Here is a 14745-nt window from a genome sequence, read left to right as displayed (position 1 = left end):
GAATATTTTAGTAATCTAGTTATCGACTGAAATTTGTATCGATTAATCGAGTAATCGGATAAAACATATTTTTAAGTGAAGAGCAATTATAAATATACATGAGAAAATAAGACATTTCATCTAATATTGAACCATTTTCAGTCAATGTCTTTATTTTCGATGTACATTGTTGAAAACAGCCAACAATTGCATTTCAGATGTGAGTAGAATAAAAAAAAAGACTAATTTACTGCTTCCACTCAAAAAAACTTTAAGATCTCATATATATATATATATATACATATATATGTTTCAAAATGTTAATTTCTATATATTAAAAATGTGATTATGCTTGATAACACACATCACTTAAAAGTTAGGCGTTTTTCCCACGTTTCAATTGATTTTTCATTTGTGTCAAGCTATTTTTAAGTTCTAGCTAAGTTTTAAGTTAGTCTAAACTGTAAGTCCAGATATTTTGAGTTTTTGCAGTGTTTAAAATGACTGTATTGCAACATTTCAAGTTATAATATGGCGGGGATATTTGCATGCGTTCCTGAATGCACCGCGTGACGTGCGGAGGTGAGGGAGGTGCGGGAGAGCGAGAAACGTGCCTTCCTGTTGTTGTCGTTCTGGCAGGTGCGTGTGCGTCGGCAGACTGCAGTCGTGTGTTGGTTGTTCCACAAGTTCCCCAAAAAAATAAATAATTGCAATCTAACGAAGGGGGTGACTCTTTGTCAACGTTACAGTATGATACCTGCTGTATTGGAACACATTAGGGACCAGTGCTACTTGGTGTTTTATCCAGCAATGGCTACTGAGCTAAAATTGACAGCATGATTAAGTTTTTATTTTACACCCTCATCACTTTACAGCGCTATGTTTTCACAGATTAAATAAAGCCTGCATGTAAGACACGTTAGCCACGCATCGACAGTGGTCATAATTAATAGAAACCTTAACGTTGCGTGAGCGAGTGACATTTATTAGCACTGAGAAGTCTACTGCTTCAAGATGGCGGCTGTTTACGAACGCCGCTGACTCTGTCATTTCGCATCTATTTCAACATACTTGTTATATCTATAAGACGCATCAGAGGCTACCTGCGAGTGCTACCACCGTAGAATCATGCGGGCTAGTTTTTAGCAACGTCCGCGTAGTTTGTAGCGGCTGTTGGATGCAGTAAGGTATTTTTCTATTGCTTCTTCCTCTACTCACGTGACATCAGCGCGTTGTCCCGCATTAAAAGTAGTCTGGGCAAAACGTGATGCTTAGAGCTGGCAAAATTAAACGATTCCTCGAGGTGAATAAAATTAATCGGATCAGTTTTTAAACTCGAGTTACTCGAGTTGCTCGAGTATTCGTTTCAGCTCTACTATAGTTATCTGAATAACTTAATAGCTATGGCCACGTTCGCGTTCTGCCTTTGGCAATGTGTGTTCAATTGTATTATTGACATTTTTATATTGAAATGTATGCTTTTAGTTTGTGGCGCTTTCACGCCCACGTGGGGGCGCACTTGCACTTGTTTACGTGAAGAAGAGCGCTCACACGCCAGAAGAAGACAGACAGCTACGTAGCTCTGAGTGAGTGGGCGAGTTAGCGAGACAGAAACACGGCTGCGAACCTACGTTCATTGTTTATGCTTGTAAAATATCTCTACAGAGGCGACGCCTGTGTGTATCGTCTTTTCTGTTGTTGTTTTTGTGTGTTTTCCACCCGCTATCGGACACTTAGAGCCAGTTGTGTGGTTGTTTGAACAATGCGCTAATGCTACAGAACGCATGCTAACCGTATGTGTCATGTCATTGTTGTAAAAGCACCTAATTATTATTTATTTATGTCGATGCGAACCTGTTTGGTATCAAGGACGAAATTAATTCAGAAAATTATACGGACCTCCAGCATCGTCATTTGGGAGTTTAGCCCGCTGAATAGCCAGGACCGAGCCGTAGCGTCCTGGTGAGGACAGTATATTCGCATTTCGTTGTTCACGCACTGTACACTGTACACTTATTCAGCATATTGTTCTCTATTGTATTTTTATATTAAATTGCCTTTCAAAGTGACATGTCAGTTCTATGTGTTGGAGTTTATCAAGTAAATTTCCCCCAAAAATGCGACTTATATTCCGGTGCGACTTGTATATGTTTTTTTTCTCTTCGTTGGACATTTTATGGCTGGTGCGACTTATACTCAGGTGTGACTTGTAGTCCGAAAAATACGGTAATCAAGACCAGTGTGGTTTTCTCAGTTTTCTCAAATTTGTCTCATGAGAAGTAAGTCTCATAGAGAGCATTACATGAGAAGGTCTTGAGAATAGTTCTGGCACGATTTTTCAGTAAAGTCTCACAATTGTCTTCTTTCGAGATCTCACCAAGAGACAACTATGAGGATTTACTTGGAGTTACGATCTCAGTAATGTCTCAGTAAAAGATATGAATGAACAAAGTATTTTATTTCTTCAACTTGCCTCAAAGCTGCCTCTTTGACTGATCTCGCGGAACAACCTTATATTGTGCCAGTCACAAATATTTCTCAATTTGATTTCCTTCCAGTCTGCAATTGCTTATTTTGGGTTTTCAAGATTCTTTCATTGTAAGAAAGACTAGTGTCTGCTCTGACATGTCCAATCACATTTTAAACAATCTCATGCCAAAATCTGAGAAAATATTATAATTGGTCAAATAATTAAATAACCTCAGGTTCATTTGGTTCATCTTGTTCAATGTAAAAATTAGAGATGTGACCGAAAATTCGGCGCCAAAAACTATCAGCCGCTACAAATGCATTATCGGTTTTTGGTTTCAAAGACCAAAAGTTTACCACAAAACAGTGTGAAGAACCTTAGTCCTCTTGTTTGATGATATAATCAAAAGAGGCAACACGCTGGCTGACGATGTCTCGCTAAAACTACTGGCTCACAGGCAACATGTCTGCGATTTGGAAGTTTTTGTGAAATATCAAAGAAATATATAAATTATTAATCGGACCAAAATACAATACATTTTCTTCATCGCTGCTACACGCCCTTTCTGAAGTTGCTTTCCATTGATGTGCCGCGTCACATCGAGCACAGTGCATCTGAGAACGTGCGTGGCTCAGTGGTAGAGAAGTTGTTCCCAACCCAGAGGTTGGCAGTTCAACTCTCTGTCCTGATGAATTCCTCAAAGTATCCTTGAGCAAGACACTGAACTCCATGTTGTTGCGTCACCCGCAGGTAGATGGGGATATAATGTCAAAGTGCTTTGTGTGCTTGAAAGGTGCTGTGCAAGTATAACTCAATTTTTAATTAAGAGAATTTCTCTTCTCACCTATTGCTCAAAGCTGGCTTTCTCAATTCAATCTCCTTTGTCTCAATGATGTCTTTGCTCATTTTGACTCATCACTTGCTATTAAGGGTACCCTTAGGAGCACAAACTCAGAAACAAATGAGCAGAGAATGAGATCAATTTGAGATTATCAAATTAGTCTCACGAGACGAAATTAAGCAACTGATGAGTAGCAAATTTTTGCTATGAGCAAAGGGGGATCTCTACTTACGAACACGTCTACAAACGGAATTTTCAGGTTACGACATGCCTGATCGGGGAAACTATGGCCTCTTGTTACAAAAGAAATTTCGGGATACCAGTGGAAAAAATACAGTGCAATACTGTAAAAGACACATAACATATTTTTGGACTACAAGTCGCACCTGAGTATAAGTCGCACCAGCCAAAAAATACGCAATGAAAAGGAAAAAAAACGTATATAAGTCGCACCGGAGTATAAGTCGCATTTTTAGGGGTAAATTTATTTGATAGAATCCAGCACCAAGAACGAAAGGCAATATAAAATACAATAGAGATCAACAGGCTGAATAGGTGTACGGTATGCTAACATTACATGACGCTAGAAGTTAGATCGGGCCTAAAAAATCCAGCCCGACCCGACCGGCCCACGGGTATTAAAGCCCAACGCGGGCCGAGCCCGATCTATTAACTTGATTTGGTTGCCCGAGCCAGAAAAACCCCGAAATGTTATGTTTTATTTGTAGGCACGATCCTGAAAAAAAAAAATAATAATAATTATATGTTTTATGTGTGAGGACTCAGGAGAAGGAGGAAATGCGGGGATGCGATGCGTGGTTGCGTTTTGTGTGATCACGTTTGTGATGATGCCGGTGCATATATGCATAATGATAACAAATTAAAGCCTATCTTTTGTAACTAATTTTCCCAGTTAAACAAGACTGTAAGATAGATATTCAATAAACATTTATAAATTCTATATTTGTGTGTCTGTTCTAACAGGCGTATAGGGGATTTGACATTTATTTTAATCTCCTCGAGTTGGCAAAAAAAAAAAAACGCAAGTTTTCTCAATGTTCAGAAAGTCTACATATTTTTATGATCATTATAATTGCATTTACTCAACGAAATAACACTGGTTTGTTAAATATATTTCTCGTCGGAAGCGGAGTATCAATCAACGGAGCTAATCCGCGTTGCTTTATTGACATTTATGCTGCAACAAAATACGGTAGCAATGTCTGTCTCACATGCAACATACAACTATCTCTCCGGCTGTTCCCTCAACAAAATACCTCTCCCTGGGAACTATGCAACGTGCCAACATAAGTTCCGCCAGTGAATTCTGTTAGAACTCGCTACACGGTAATACTTCACTCTGATTGGTCAAATGATTTCGTCTGTGTTAAATTCTGCTTTTTTCACTCTTCATAAAGCACAGAATTTAGTTTCTTGAACTCATTTGAGTCAACGTTTATTGCAGCTCCGCAACTCGGACCGTTACAAACGTAACACAACACAGACTTCCTGTGTGCGTCAACTATATCTGTCCCTCGGGAAACTCAGATCCAAATAACAATTCCGACCTAAATCCTCACTTTTATTTTACCGTATAAATCCACGGAAGAAACATTTATTCATCATGATGAAACGAGCAAGTTATACAGCAGCCTTTAAAAGAAAAGTCACATCTGTTTTGTTTTCTCCTGGATTCTGGTAAGTTGAAGAAGTTGTCAGATCATATTATTACCGTACATATTGTCAGTTTACGGTAATGTTTTGAGCTACCAATGTGTTATGCTTGTGAAGTGTTTTACCAGTCAGTAAAATGACATTTCTGTATCTGTACACGAGCTGTTTTCTTGTATTCTTCTATTTATTGGTGCTAAAATTAGGGTGCGCGTTATACACCGGTAAAATAATTTCCCCTAGATTTTACAAGTAAATTTGGGGTGCGCGTTATACATGGTTGCGCCTTATATTCGGGAAATAACGGTATTATCATCGTAAAGAACAGGTTCATCATCCAAAAATATACTTTCACCTGATAGAATAAGAATTGTGTCCAAAGTTGCAACATAAACTTGTGCAATTATTAAAGATGTAAGAACAGTCATCTCCCAGTACCTTTGCCGGACATGCATTCCAATATCATCAATGACTGGAAATGTGCAAGTCTTCAGGCATTTGTCTGAAAACCTGCATCCTCATACCTTCCAATCCAGATTCGCGATTCCTCACTGAATAAGTATGACTTTCCACGACCGTTTTTCCTTAGACCGTTGTAACCTTGTTCTTTTCTGTTTAGGTATTCATGATGGCTCGACTGCAAATTAGGGCTGTCCCAAACGACTATTTTTATCAGCTGACTATTTTTACGATTAGTCGACTAATTTAATAATTATTTTTTTTAACTAATTTAGCAATTTTTTTTTTTTTTTGTTAACGCTTTTGGATTCTCTAAAAAACATTTTGGAACACTTAAATTCTTTATTACAGTACAAATAAACACGCAATTATCAATAATAATCATAAATAAACAATGAAGTCAAATGCTGATAGCATTAACTAGTGCAAAAGAATGGAATGTGAACAGATTCAGAACATTGACTTTGCCTTTCCAACATGATTCAGAACAATTCTTAAAAAATATATATCTAGCATTAATATTATAGTATACTACTATATATAATTCTATTACAAGAATTATAATAATTATTCATTGCCAATCAGATTTTTCATAAAGGGACTCAAAGGTATTCTTAGTGTAGAATCGAATTCTGAATTATGTGGGATTAACTCTAAAAATCGTTATTTATATGACTAACATATCGTGCTTTTATTTTGGGAAAAAAAAGCACTTTTCGTCATTGCATGTGGTGTCAGTTAATTTTTTCGTTTGCAAATGCTGTTAACCAGCGATTTTTCATGTTTGAAGTGTCACGTTATAACCGCAAGTTTGCGTTTTGAAGAAGACTGCTAGTGTTTTTTTGCAGGCTAATGTAGGTTCTCTTTTTTCCCCATTAGCCTCAATGTAGCAATGCTAACGTTTACAGTGTTTAATATAGATGTGTTTCCTTATTTTTAATGTCTGAACTTTAATTCTACGGCGTGTTGATGACCCATCAACATCTGTAAAAGAACTGGAGCCATATGCCATCAACACGCACGTATACACGCACGCACAAATAATGCACGCACGCACTCGGCAATAAAACTCAGTCGTGAAAATTACCACCCTTATTTTAATTTACCATGCGATAAATGGACTTATTGCATATTGCGACAGGCTTAGCAACTTCAATAATAATGTCTAGCCAGCTACTTGATATGGTCGACGATATTTATGACACATACAAATATTTACTATATATGGCGGAAAACACGGACAAGACTGAAAAAGCAGTTTGTGCTCTTGCACTCCTCTTTAAAATAAACTGCTGTATTGTAAGCCAAAACAACCGTTGTGTTTGATAGAACAATATGTCTATATGCTGCCATTGCAGATTCATGTCGCACTAAGCTTCCGAACTATTTTTAATCTCTCCGGTTTACCCTGAAAACCCCCGTTTACAGACGTGGCGCAACCGCTTTTGTTTCAACCTAGCCAGAAAAAGAAGGTAAGTAATTATGTTTATTATTCAAAATGTCTGTCATTTTTAGCTTAGAATCATTAATTGATATCTAAATTTTAGTTAAAATAAAAAAAAAAAAAGACTTTAAAAAATGATTCACTCACATATTTTAAACTTTTAAACGAATTACGTCACAATGAAAAATTTGGCGTCTGTAAAAAAGTCACGGATATCTACTTCATAACTATCGCTTAATTGTATTTTTTTTTTGTTACTGTCGCATTTTCCCCGATATATTAGATGATAAATAATCGATCCAAATGAAAAAAAAAAAGAAAAAAAGAAAAAAAGCGTTTAAAAGGGTAATTATATGAAAAAGAACATTTCAACCACTTCTTGTTGTCTGCGATTTCTGCATCGCGACCATTGTTGTATCACCATGTTTCACCCATAAAATAAAACTTGGTGATACATGCTACATAGAGTTTTTGGATCAAAACAAGGTAAGTACACGATAATATCTCGTTAAAATCGTGGCGTCTTTAATTCTGCTCCTGCAAGCTCTCGCCTCCAATTAGGGTTATGCTGTTTAAAAAAAATATTTTTTTAAAAATACCTTCCTGTTCAAATTTTTTGTTCCCCCAGAAAATTGAGATTTTAAGCTTTTCAATGATGTATCACACATGCATAACGGACAATTTTGAAAGTTGGCCAAATTGAGAGTCTCAGAGCGGAAGTTCAAGTCACCTAAGTGTTTTCCGCCATATGTTAAAGGAATTTATGTAAAAAAAATTTTTTTTAAAAAGCAGAAATTAGTAGTGGGACTCGTGCGCAATATGTCTGACATGGAAGATGTGCTTAAAAGCCATTGTCTACTTGTATGTCCTTGCTTGATGCTCATGATTTTGTTTTGTCCCAGACGTTTTGTCGATGAAACAAAAAGAGTTTTATGCAGATGTCGATGTACTTCCTTGTTACCAGATGGAAGTGTGGTCCGTGGAAGGTGTGAGCCTCAGGAGTGTAATTTGGGGTTGACAACTAAGCTAACTGTGAATTCAGCTCAATACTCCACCTCATTAAAGTACATCAAAACCAAGAGGAGGGAGGGGTGTGGAGCTGCTTGAATTATTGATATCGGTGTTGGTCAGCAGTCATCTTGAGACCGTTGAGAATTTGAATGACTCAAAGATAAAAGATTAAAAAACATCAGTCAGCAAAAAACTGCTTAGAAGTGTGTTTGAAAAGATTTTCTTTTATTTATTTATTTTTTTAAGTATTTGTCATACCACTTTCAGTGTTTATCAACCCTCCCTGTAAAGCTGAATGTCAAACAGCATAAAAATCTTTAGAAACAAATGATTCAATTACATAGCAGTAATTTCTGTAATTTTCAGTCCAAACTGCTACTCTTGTGTGTGTGTGTGTGTGTGGGGGGGGGGGGTCATCAGCCAATCAAACGTGTGTTTGAGGAAAAAACAAAAGGACCGGCGCATTCAGCAAGTGAAAAGGGGTAAATGTATGTCAGAACTAGGGGTGTCAAACAATTAAAAATTTTAATAGAGTTAATTACAACTTAAAAATTAATTAATCGCAATTAATCGCAATTCAAACCATTTATAAAATACAGTGCCTTGCAAAAGTATTCGGCCCCCTTGAACCTTGCAACCTTTCACCACATTTCAGGCTTCAAACATAAAGATATAAAATTTTAATTTTTTGTCAAGAATCAACAACAAGTGGGACACAATCGTGAAGTGGAACAAAATTTATTGGATAATTTAAACTTTTTTAACAAATAAAAAACTGAAAAGTGGGGCGTGCAATATTATTCGGCCCCCTTGCGTTAATACTTTGTAGCGCCACCTTTTGCTCCAATTACAGCTGCAAGTCGCTTGGGGTATGTTTCTATCAGTTTTGCACATCGAGAGACTGACATTTTTGCCCATTCTTCCTTGCAAAACAGCTCGAGCTCAGTGAGGTTGGATGGAGAGTGTTTGTGAACAGCAGTCTTCAGCTCTTTCCACAGATTCTCGATTGGACTCAGGTCTGGACTTTGACTTGGCCATTCTAACACCTGGATACGTTTATTTTTGAACCATTCCATTGTAGATTTGGCTTTATGTTTTGGATCATTGTCCTGTTGGAAGATAAATCTCCGTCCCAGTCTCAGGTCTTGTGCAGATACCAACAGGTTTTCTTCCAGAATGTTCCTGTATTTGGCTGCATCCATCTTCTCGTCAATTTTAACCATCTTCCCTGTCCCTGCTGAAGAAAAGCAGGCCCAAACCATGATGCTGCCACCACCATGTTTGACAGTGGGGATGGTGTGTTCAGGGTGATGAGCTGTGTTGCTTTTACGCCAAACATATCGTTTTGCGTTGTGGCCAAAAAGTTCAGTTTTGGTTTCATCTGACCAGAGCACCTTCTTCCACATGTTTGGTGTGTCTCCCAGGTGGCTTGTGGCAAACTTTAAACGAGACTTTTTATGGCTATCTTTGAGAAATGGCTTTCTTCTTGCCACTCTTCCATAAAGGCCAGATTTGTGCAGTGTATGACTGATTGTTGTCATATGGACAGACTCTCCCACCTCAGCTGTAGATCTCTGCAGTTCATCCAGAGTGATCATGGGCCTCTTGGCTGCATCTCTGATTAGTTTTCTCCTTGTTTGAGAAGAAAGTTTGGAAGGACGGCCGGGTCTTGGTAGATTTGCAGTGGTCTGATGCTCCTTCCATTTCAATATGATGGCTTGCACAGTGCTCCTTGAGCTGTTTAAAGCTTGGGAAATCTTTTTGTATCCAAATCCGGCTTTAAACTTCTCCACAACAGTATCTCTGACCTGCCTGGTGTGTTCCTTGGTTTTTATAATGCTCTCTGCACTTTAAACAGAACCCTGAGAGCAGGTGCATTTATACGGAGACTTGATTACACACAGGTGGATTCTATTTATCATCATCGGTCATTTAGGACAACATTGGATCATTCAGAGATCCTCACTGAACTTCTGGAGTGAGTTTGCTGCACTGAAAATAAAGGGGCCGAATAATATTGCACGCCCCACTTTTCAGTTTTTTATTTGTTAAAAAAGTTTAAATTATCCAATAAAGGTTGTTCCACTTCACGATTGTGTCCCACTTGTTGTTGATTCTTGACAAAAAACATTAAATTTCATATCTTTATGTTTAAAGCCTGAAATGTGGCGAAAGGTTGCAAGATTCAAGGGGGCCGAATACTTTTGCAAGGCACTGTATGCCATAGTTTTCTGTAAATTATTGTTGGAATGGAAAGATAAGACACAAGATGGATACATACATTCAACATACGGTACATAAGTACTGTATTTGTTTATTATAACAGTAAATCAACAAAATGGCATTAACATTATTAACATTCTGTTAAAGCGATCCATGGATAGAAAGACTTGTAGTTCTTAAAAGATAAATGTTAGTAGTACAAGGTATAGAAATTTTATATTAAAACCCCTCTTAATGTTTTTGTTTTAATAAAATCTGTAAAATTTTTAATCAAAAAATAAACTAGTAGCACACCTTTGTTGATGCCAATAATTGCTTACACAATGCTCATGGGTGCTGAAGCCTATAAAATCAGTCGCACCCAAGCGCCAGCAGAGGACGACAAAACTCCGAAAAACGCAATAAGTACATATTTCACTGTGCTGTCATTTTAATGTTTGAGCGGGGCGTGTGCGTTAATTGCGTCAAATATTTTAACGTGAGTAATTTTAAAAATTAATTACCCCCCGTTAACGCGATAATTTTGACAGCCCTAGTCAGAACATGATAAAAATAATTCAATTAATAATGGTAAGGTCAATTCTATTCTTAAAATATATGGGGATATAATCTAAATTACCGTAATTTCCCGAATATAAGGCGCACCCGTGTATAACGCGCACCCCAAATTTACTTGTAAAACCTAGGGAAAATTATTGTACCCGTGTATAACGCGCACCCTAATTTTAGCACCAATAAATACTAGAAGAATACAAGAAAGCAGAGCTCGTGTACAGATACAGAAATGTCATTTTACTGACTGGTGAAACACAGCACAAGCATAGCACATTGGTAGTTCAAAACGTACGTAAACTGACAATATGCACGGTAATATAATGATCTGACAACTTCTCCAACTTACCAGAATCCAGGAGAAAACACAACAGATGTGACTTTTCTTTTAAAGGCTGCTGTATAACCTGCTCGTTTCATCATGATGAATAAATGTTTCTTCCATGGATTGATACGGTAAAATAAAAGTGAGGACAGGAGTCGCAAATCGGAAAGAGCGCACCACTGTTGACTAACAAGAGGAACTATTGCTATTTGGGTTTCACTTTCCCGAGGGACAGATATAGTTGACGGACACAGGAAGTCTGTGTTGTGTTACATTTGTTATGGTCCGAGTTGCAATAAACGTTGACTCAAATAAGTTCAAGAAACTAAATTCTGTGCTTTATGAAGAGTGAAAAAAGCAGAATTTAACACAGACGAAATCATTCGACCAATCAGAGGGAAGTATTACCGAAATAAAATGGTGACGTCATGTAGTGTAATGGTTGGCAACGGATCGGCGCATAAACTTTCTTCAACACAACAACGGCGTGTCAATAAAAAAAATCGGTCTTTATTAGGGCTGCAGCTATCGAATATTTTAGTAATCGAGTAATCGACTGAAAATTCTATCGATTAATCGAGTAATCGGATAAAACAAATATATTTTTAGGTGAAGAGCAATTATAAATATACATGAGAAAACAAGACATTTCATCTAATCTTGAAACATTTTCAGTCAATCAATGTCTTTATTTTCGATGTATTTTGTTGAAAACAGCCAACAATTGCATCTCAGATGTAACTAAAATAAAAAAAAAAGACTAATTCACTGCTTTCACTCAAAAAACCTTTAGATCTTTTTTTTAACTATATATATATATATATATATATATTATATATATACATACCTAAAAATGCTGTTACCCTTGATAACACACATCACTTAAAAGTTAGGATTTTTTCCACGTGTTTCAATTGAATTTCTATTTGTGTCAAGCCATTTTTAAGTTCTAGTTAAGTTTTAAGTTTGTCTAAACTGTAAGGCCTGATAGGATTTTGAGTTTTTGCAGTGTTCAAAATAAATGTATGATACAGGCTGTATTGGAGCACATTAGGTACCAGTGCTACTTGGTGTTTTATCCAGCAATGACTACTGAGCTAAAATTGATAGTTAGCGTTATTGAGTTTTTATTTTACACCCTCATCACGCCACAACGCTATGTTATGTTAAAGCCTGTATGTAAGACAGGTTAGCCACGCATCGAAAGTGGTCATAATTAATAGAAACCTAGCCCTCCGCAGGGCTAACGTTACGTGAGCTAGTGACAGTAATGTTAATCTTATTTATTAGCGCTTAGCGCTCTTTATTAGCGCTTAGTGCTCTACTGCTTTAAGATGGCGGCTGTTTACTAACACTGCCCAGACGCGCCCGAGTCTGTCATTTCGCATCTAGTTCAACATACATGTGATCTCTATGAGACTCATCAGACGCTACCTGCTACCCACGTAGCATCATGCGTGCTAGTATTTAGCAACGTCGGCGTCGTTTGTAGCGGCTGTCGGCTGCAGTAAGTTTTTTTTTTGCTTCTTCCTCTACGCACGTGATATCAGCGCGTTGTCCCCCATTAAAAGTAGTCCGAGCAAAACGTGATGCTTAGAGCTGTCAAAATAAACGATTACTCGAGGTGAATAAAATTACTCGGATCAGTTTTTAAACTGGAGTTACTCGAGTTGCTCGAGTATTCGTTTCAGCTCTAGTCTTTATGTATATATTGTATATTATATATATATTTCTGTCTTCATCCCTGTACCCGTGTATAATGTGCACCATGATTTTACAAGTTGATTTTGGGGGAAAAAAAGTGCGCATTCGGGAAATTACGGTACTAATATAACTGAACTCGCTATGCAGTGTAATGCAAATAAAATTGCTTAAAAGTTGGTGGGGACAATTTGAAGATCTGAAAAGTTGGGAGTGTTATGTCCCTCCCTATGCAAACCTACGCCCTTGTGTTTATGTATGGATTTTTACATGCTAATGAGCCATCGTATTAGGATCGTATAACACAATGTGGACACCTGCTAATGTCTCAAAAAGTAGTTTTCTTGTAAAATCTTGTGGGTAGGCCTTATAGTCCAAAAATTACGGTATATAATATTCATTGCTGCCAGCCCTCCTAATCAAAATGGAGTGCACATTTATCACTGTAAATGGCAGCCAGTGAGTAAGAAGGATCTTAAGATTTGAAATGTTATTAAAATATTCCCATCAAGCATAGCAGAAACAATAAAATGCCAAATTATCGACTGAATTGAGCCAATAAGCAGGCGCACCACACTCATTACATCCTGCCACTCTGCGGACCATTCAAGCGGCTCTCGAGTCCACTATCTTAACTGAAACTGAAGGCGCCCCCCACCCCAAAGTACAGCCTGCTCGTGTGCACTAAGGGAAAAGTTGCTGACGTAGCCAAACTCAAATGCAGCTGATGGAGGAAGCGGTCCGCCTCACAATGAGTGATGAGACTGCAGGATGCTGAGCATGAGGAGCGGTCTTTATCGTGTCCCGTCACTATGCACGCAGAACCGAAGCGGGTGACGGCAGAGTGTTTTTAATTAGTCTGCTCGATGTTTCATTTGGGAAATCGATGCGGGCGCCTCACTATCAGCAAGCCTAAAATAATCAATAACAGAGCTGCATGATAGTAGAAAAAGATGTGATCCGGGTCCAGGGTGTTGAATATCACCAATTAGACATTTTGGCAATTTTTAAATGGATCCACGGATAGAAAGGCTTGCCGTTCTTAAAACATAAACATTATTATGAGTTAAAAAATTGATATTGAAACACCTCTTGATGTTTTCGTTTTTATACAGTTTGTAAAATTAGTTTTACTAGTAGGTAGCCATTATTGTTGACGTCGCAGGGAGGTGAGGTCACATGGTTATGCAGCCGGGCTTCCAGAGTATGACTCTAGTGACATAAACATGTCATCTGTTCAAACCTTTCAATTTGAACCCCAGACGAACATTAATGACCATGACAGCACTGTCGATATTTCACAAAACGAGCAGCAAAAGCAAAATGAGCAGAAAAGACGGGATGAGACGAGAATAGGGAAAAAAAAAAGTGATCTGTCAAAATGTGCTACACCGGCGAAACGTCTACAAGAAGCGAATTTGACACCCAAAGTCCTAGCGTGAACTTTCAGCTTGTTTTGTTTAGCTGCATACGGACAGAACAAGCTAAAGGTGCCTTAAGAAAATACTTAAATGTAGTAATATCAAATAAGGGGGGTTTAAATATGCTACGTGACAAATGTGGTCAACAGATCAACAATCTGCTTTAAAGCTACCACAAGAAAACACTATGCTTAAAAGTATGAGAGGGAAACACATGCAAAAAGTATTTTGAGGCAATGAAAAAGTAATAAATAAAACCAATAATCAGTAATCAATAAAAACACAAATAGTAAGTACTCACCGCTTTTAACCGATGTGCAGGTGTGTTAGACGTCTTGCCGCGTAGAAGGAATTGGAGTAACCCAGTAGTGTTTGTCACCTGACTGTGACAATCTACGTCATCACCTCGAGTGTCCATAAAACATGGCGCCCTCCGTAGGTCAAAACATGTACTAAATATTATCGATTTTTAAGTTTTATGTGTTTCTAATAACATATTTTAGTAAAAGAGAACAATTGTGGCTTATTAGAGCCTATAAGTCGTTAAGTCCAAGGCTCCCTTTAACATGCCCTAGAGAAATTTTATTTTTATAATCTAATGAAAAAGGTACATGTATTATGGTCTAATTAATTACAATTGAGGCTAAA

General features: G+C 37.6%; 1 protein-coding gene across 8 annotated transcripts in view; it reads left to right on the top strand.

Annotated features, from left to right (window-relative positions):
- Window positions 1–14745, top strand: part of tjp1b (tight junction protein 1b) — a 171193-nt gene that overhangs the window by 67606 nt on the left and 88842 nt on the right. The gene's annotated exons all lie outside the window — the stretch shown is intronic.

This window comes from Corythoichthys intestinalis, chromosome 5 (assembly GCF_030265065.1).
Source record: "Corythoichthys intestinalis isolate RoL2023-P3 chromosome 5, ASM3026506v1, whole genome shotgun sequence".
NCBI classification, from domain to species: domain Eukaryota; kingdom Metazoa; phylum Chordata; class Actinopteri; order Syngnathiformes; family Syngnathidae; genus Corythoichthys; species Corythoichthys intestinalis.
The sequence above is the reverse complement of the archived record's forward strand: the minus strand, read 5'-3'. Positions and strand labels throughout refer to the sequence as shown.